The following is a 6,519-nucleotide window of genomic DNA, read 5'->3' as shown; positions in this document are numbered from 1 at the left end:
AGTAGCTCCTTGTGACCTTGAGAAAGTGGCTTATCTCCCTGTATCTCAGGCATCAAAATGTAGGTTGAAAGCTCAGAGGACAAATAATGGGCTTATGTCTGAAAATGATACACTGCAGTGCTAATGCAAAAAAACAACCAAAAAAACACATAGATAATATATATATTTATCACACACTAAGCCAGTTCGGAAAACAAGTAACCACACACTATCAGGATGCTTTTGAACTGTATTTCTTTTTCACCTGTTAGAAGACCGAGTAGAAGTAAGAGAAGGTGCTTAGGCGGTGGAAGTAGAATGCAGATCCTGTTAAACACACAGGCCAGGAGTAACGATGCTGTGATGCTGGACATCGAACTTTGATCTGGTGGTAACTGCCATTCAAGTCAAGGGCAGTTACCAGGCGATAGGGCGTTACATCCCCGCATCGCAGCTTCATGACTAATGGTCAATGACATAATAATACCTTTATTTCATATAGCGCTTTTCTCCCAATGGGACTCAGAGTGCTTCCCAATTACAATATGGTGCGCGGTACTCAGCACATAGGAATGTTACAGACACAGTCCCTGCCCAGATGAGTTTACAATCTATAATTTGGTGCCCGAGGCACAGGGAGATAAAGTGACGTACCCAAGGTCACAAGGAGCCGACACCGAAAATTGAACTCTCCTCCCCATGGTTTAAAGCTATCCCCCTGCCCCACTTTCCAATTAGCAGTTTTTATCATGATCCTGTGAATCACAGACCCAGTATGGTCTTTCTCCCTCCAGCAGAAAAGAGAGGTACATGAGAATTGTGCCAGGTAGTGTTAGGACCTGCAGATTGGTCATGCCGTGAAGTGGCTGCAGGCTTATAACCTTTTGGTCAAAGGGTTTAACTAAATTACACTTACTCATGAGCAGATAAGCACTGCAGTATTGTACTATATGTTGTGTCATTATGTATTTTGTGCTGGCCTTTGTTTATAATAATACCTTTATTTCATACAGCGCTTTTCTCCCAATGGGACTCAGAGCGCTTCACCAGTACAGTATAGTGTGCGGTACGCAGCACATAATAATTTTACAGACACAGTCCCTGCCCAGATGAGCTTACAATCTATATTTTGGTTAACACACATTCCCAGCTAGCTCAAACTCCTACACCCACCACATCATGAATATATATTTATGTCAAAAAAGAGTGCTACTGGGCGTGGCAAAAGTGAAAAGACAAAACAAAAGACAGGGGCAAAACAAAAGGCAGGGGTGCCCAATGCTACATCCAATTGACAAAACATATATGGTAATAAGTGCAAGTTTGCACTTATTACCATATATGTTTTGTCAATTTAATCTATATTTTGGTGCCGGAGGCACAGGGAGCTAAAGTGACGTATTCAAGGTCACAAGGAGCCAACATTGGGAATTGACCCAGGTTGAACCCTGATTGAAACTCAGTATCATTGTTTCCAGAGTCAGTGTCTGAGTCAGACTCACTGAGTCACTCCTCACATCAAACAAAAGAAAACTTAACCACTCTCATGTTTCAACTTACTGGGTTTATCAACTAACTATGTAAACATGCTTGATTTAACAAAGGCATATGAATTACCCAGATTTAGTTCCGTAAACATGTTACTGCCATTGGTTCATTTATGGTCCTTGGGGGAGCTGCACCTTTCAGGCAGTGGATACATACAGTAGTAAATAAATTAAATCAGAAACGTTTTAATATTGAACAATGCATTTGAAATAGTTGTTTTCTTAAAGGAATCCTCACTCCCAGTCAGAAAGACGTGATATTTCCATCTAACACATTTTAAAAAGAAAGGATCTTTTGGATTCATGACACCAAAGATAAGGTATTTTTCTTACAAATACACCTTATTTTGTTTACATCAGCTTTTATTCCTCATCTCAAGGCTTCTATGCAGATTGTAATAAAAGTATTTTTGAAACCAATTAGAACTCTGCTTCAGATGTAGATACAGTAGTAAAATCCATGGAATGGAATATTTCAAAAAGGACATATTTTCCAGGATTCCTATAGTGCTGCTTGGGAACTGAATGAACTGGAATTTACTTGTTAGTGGTGTAAAATAAACATATTGGGAAAAAAAAGGTGTGAAAATGCTCTCACGCAGTGTTATTTTAACACGTTTCCTCACAACTTCCATTAATAGCAGCGTTATTTCATGAAACAGAGTTATCTAGCTATCCTCCTTAAATAGCTCAAGAAGTAATTATCACTTTATAGAAATAAAAGGCAATGATCCTACTTCGGATATAAACTACCATCTTATTTAATCATTCGTGTGTAGAGCGCAATGTGTGCAAAAAGCCTTAACACAACCCTTCATAAATTATAATTGTTTTTATACAGTATTAGTAACGCATGCAGTGCTTTTCAAAGTAAAATTATAAAAGCATAATTAATGTATCTTATTATATACTAGCTGAGAGCCCCGGCGTTGCCCGGGATGTTTGTGGTGTGGGTGTGGCATTTGGGTGGGGAGTGGTCCACGCGGCCCATGTGCGGTGGTAGTGCTGCTGTGGCTGTACTGATGGTGATTGTATTGGTGTGCTGATTTGGGAGGGTTTGGTGCTGATGTGGGGGTGCGGATGTGGGTGTGCCGATGGGGGAGGTGCAAAGGTGGCGATGTGTGGGTGCTGATGGTGTTGATGGGGGCTGGGAATGGTGGGGAGCCGAGAATGCCAGTGTGCTGGGGGGGCATGGGATACCGGTGTGCTGATGTGGTGGTGCTGGGGTGTGTGTGTGTATACACGTGTGTGTGTGTATACACGTGTGTGTGTATACACGTGTGTGTGTATATACACGTGTGTGTGTGTATACACGTGTGTGTGTGTATACACGTGTGTGTATACACGTGTGTGTGTGTATACACGTGTGTGTGTGTATACACGTGTGTGTATACACGTGTGTGTGTGTATACACATGTGTGTGTGTATACACGTGTGTGTGTGTATACACATGTGTGTGTGTGTGTATACACGTGTGTGTATACACGTGTGTGTGTATACATTGTGTGTATGTATATATTGTGTGTGTGTATACGTGTGTGTGTATACACATGTGTGTATACACGTGTATACATGTTTGTGTGTGTGTATACATGTTTGTGTGTATACATTATATGTGTGTGTGTGTATAAGTGTGTGTGTGTGTGTGTGTGTGTGTACACATGTTTGTGTGTGTATACACGTGTGTGTGTGTATACGTGTGTGTGTGTGTGTGTATACATGTGTGTGTGTATACATGTGTGTGTATATACATGTGTGTGTGTATACACATGTGTGTGTGTACACATGTGTGTGTGTGTACACATGTGTGTGTGTGTACACATGTGTGTGTGTGTACACATGTGTGTGTGTGTACACGTGTGTGTGTGTGTGTACACGTGTGTGTGTGTACACATGTGTGTGTGTATACACATGTGTGTGTGTATACACATGTGTGTGTGTGTATACACGTGTGTGTATACACGTGTGTGTGTGTGTATACATGTGTGTGTGTGTGTATACATGTGTGTGTGTATACATGTGTGTGTGTATACATGTGTGTGTATACATGTGTGTGTGTGTGTATACATTATGTGTATGTATACCTGTGTGTATACGTGTGTGAGTGTATACGTGTGTGTGTGTATGTGTACATGTGTGTGTGTGTATGTCTCCACGTATGTGTTTGTATGTCTCCATGTGTGTGTGTGTATGTCTCCATGTGTGTGTGTACGTGTACATGTGTGTGAGTATACGTGTACATGTGTGTGTGTGTGTGTGTGTGTACGTGTCTACGTGTACATGTGTGTGTGTGTGTGTGTGTGTGTACGTGTACGTGTACGTGTGTGTGTGTGTGTACGTGTCTACGTGTACATGTGTGTGTGCGTGTCTACGTGTACATGTGTGTGTGTCTACGTGTACGTGCGTGTGTGTCTACGTGCGTGTGTGTGTACGTGTGTATGTGTGTGTCTATGTGTGTGTCTACGTGTGTGTGTTTGTGTCTACGTGTGTGTGTTTGTGTATACGTGTGTGTGTGTATACGTGTGTGTGTGTCTACGTCTGTGTGTGTGTGTGTGTCTACGTGTGTGTGTGTCTGTGTCCCTGTGTGTCCTTTGGCCCGTGACTCCGCCTCAGGGAAGGGGGGGGGGGTGGGGGTGGAGGTGGTGGGGGTGGGGGGGGAGGTGGGGGGGGATGGGGGGGGGAGGTGGTGGGGGTGGGGGGGGAGGTGGTGGGAAGGAGGGGGGGGAGGTGGTGGGAAGGAGGGGGGTGGGGGGGAAGGGGAGGTGGGGGGAGGTGGTGGAAGGGGGGGGGGGTGGGGGGGAGGTGGTGGGAAGGGGGGGGAGGTGGTGGGAAGGGGGGGGGGGTGGGGGGAGGTGGTGGGAAGGGAGGGGAGGTGGTGGGGAGTTGGGAAGGGGGGTGGGGGAGGTGGGAAGGGGGGTGGAGGTGGTGAGAGGTTGTAAGGGGGGAGTGAAGGGAAGGTGAAGGGGGGGTGAAGGTGGGGGTGGAGGGGAGGTGAAGGGGAGGTGAAGGGGGGGGGTGGAGGGGAGGTGAAGGGGGGGGTGGAGGGGAGGTGAAGGGGGGGTGGAGGGGAGGTGAAGGGGGGGGGGGTGGAGGGGAGGTGAAGGGGGGGGGTGGAGGGGAGGTGAAGGGGAGTGGAGGGGAGGTGAAGGGGGGGTGGAGGGGAGGTGAGGGGGGGGTGGAGGGGAGGTGAAGGGGAGGTGAAGGGGGGGTGGAGGGGAGGTGAAGGGGGGGGTGGAGGGGAGGTGAAGGGGGGGGTGGAGGGGAGGTGAAGGGGGGGTGGAGGGGAGGGTGGAGGGGAGGTGAAGGGGAGGTGGGGGGGGGTGAAGGGGAGGTGAAGGGGGGTGAAGGGGAGGTGGGGGGGTGAAGGGGAGGTCGGGGGGGGTGAAGGGGGGTGGAGGGGAGGTGAAGGGGGGGTGGAGGGGAGGTGAAGGGGGGGTGGAGGGGAGGTGAAGGGGGGGTGGAGGGAGGTGGAAGGGAAGGGAAGTGGAGTGAGGGGAGGTGAGGGGTGGGTGAGGGGAGGTGAGATGAAGGGGGGTGAGGGGAGGTGAAGGGGGGTGAGGGGAGGTGAAGGGGGGTGAGGGGAGGTGAAGGGGGGTGAGGGGAGGTGAAGGGGGGGTGTGGGGAGGTGAAGGCCGCTCCCTCACCCGTCCGGCCGCTCACTCACCCGTTCGGCAGCTCCCTCACCCGTCCGGCCGCTCCCACGTGGATCTGAGGCGGGAGGCAGCTTGTTGTGGCCGGTCCCCCGCTGTGTCCCGGGCGCTCGCTCGCTCCGCTGACTGTAGCGGCGCCGGGGGGGGGGGGGGGGGTGGAGGGGAGGTGATTTGAAGGGGGGTGAGGGGAGGTGAAGGCCGCTCACTCACCCGTCCGGCCGCTCCCACGTGGAACTGAGGCGGGAGGCAGCTTGTTGTGGCCGCTCCCCCGCTGTGTCCCGGGCACTCGCCGCTGACTGTAGCGGCGCCGGGGGGGGGGGGGGGGAGGGGAGGTGATTTGAAGGGGGGTGAGGGGTGGGTGAGGTGAGGGGTGGGTGAAGGGGGGGGAGGTGATTTGAAGGGGGGTGAGGGGAGGTGAAGGCCGCTCACTCACCCGTCCGGCCGCTCCCACGTGGAACTGAGGCGGGAGGCAGCTTGTTGTGGCCGCTCCCCCGCTGTGTCCCGGGCACTCGCTCCTCCGCTGACTGTAGCGGCGCCGGGGGGGGGGGGGGGGGGAGGCTGATTTCGGGGAGGAAGAGGCGGAGGCTCCGGCGGGTATGTGAGCCCCCCCCCCCCCCGGGTTATACATGCTGCTAATGTACACCCCCCCCCTACTGTGTGTGTGTGTGTGTGTGTGTGTGTGTGTGTGTGTGTGTGTGTGTGTGTCCGTGTGTGTGTGTGTCCGTGTGTCCGTGTGTCTGTGTGTGTGTGTGTCCGTGTGTCCGTGTGTCCGTGTGTGTGTGTGTGTGTGTATATCCCTGTGTGTGTGTTTTTGTCCCTGTGTGTCCTTTGGGCCGTCACTCCGCCTCAGGCCAATGAGAGGTGTGCGGGGGCGGCCCAAGGGACCAATGAGATTTCCCCTAGGGACACCGGACATCCAGCAGGCAGGCATGCATGCAGGCAGGCAGGCAAACATACAGTGCTTTCACTAATATAGTATAAGATTAGTGAAAGCACTGTATGCCTGTCTGCATCTTCCTGTGTCCCTAGGGGAAATCTCATTGGTCCCTTGGGCCGCCCGCCCCCGCACCTCTCATTGGCCTGAGGCGGAGTGACGACACACACACACACACACACACACACACACCCTCCAAGTCATCGTGGCCCGCGCGCACCTCCTCCTCTCCCCGTGTCTCCCTGTTTCCCGCGCTTTCACCCCCCCCGGCGCCGCTACAGTCAGCGGGGGAGCGGAGCGAGTGCCCGGGACACCCCCCACGGCTCTCAAGCACACGCCGCGCACCCCCGCGCTCTCCTCCTCTCACCGTGTCAGCTCCCCCCGGTGCTCCGCTCAGCTCTCCCCCCCA

Source organism: Ascaphus truei, chromosome 3 (genome assembly GCF_040206685.1).
Source record: "Ascaphus truei isolate aAscTru1 chromosome 3, aAscTru1.hap1, whole genome shotgun sequence".
NCBI lineage: Eukaryota > Metazoa > Chordata > Amphibia > Anura > Ascaphidae > Ascaphus > Ascaphus truei.
This window is presented reverse-complemented; position numbering follows the sequence as displayed.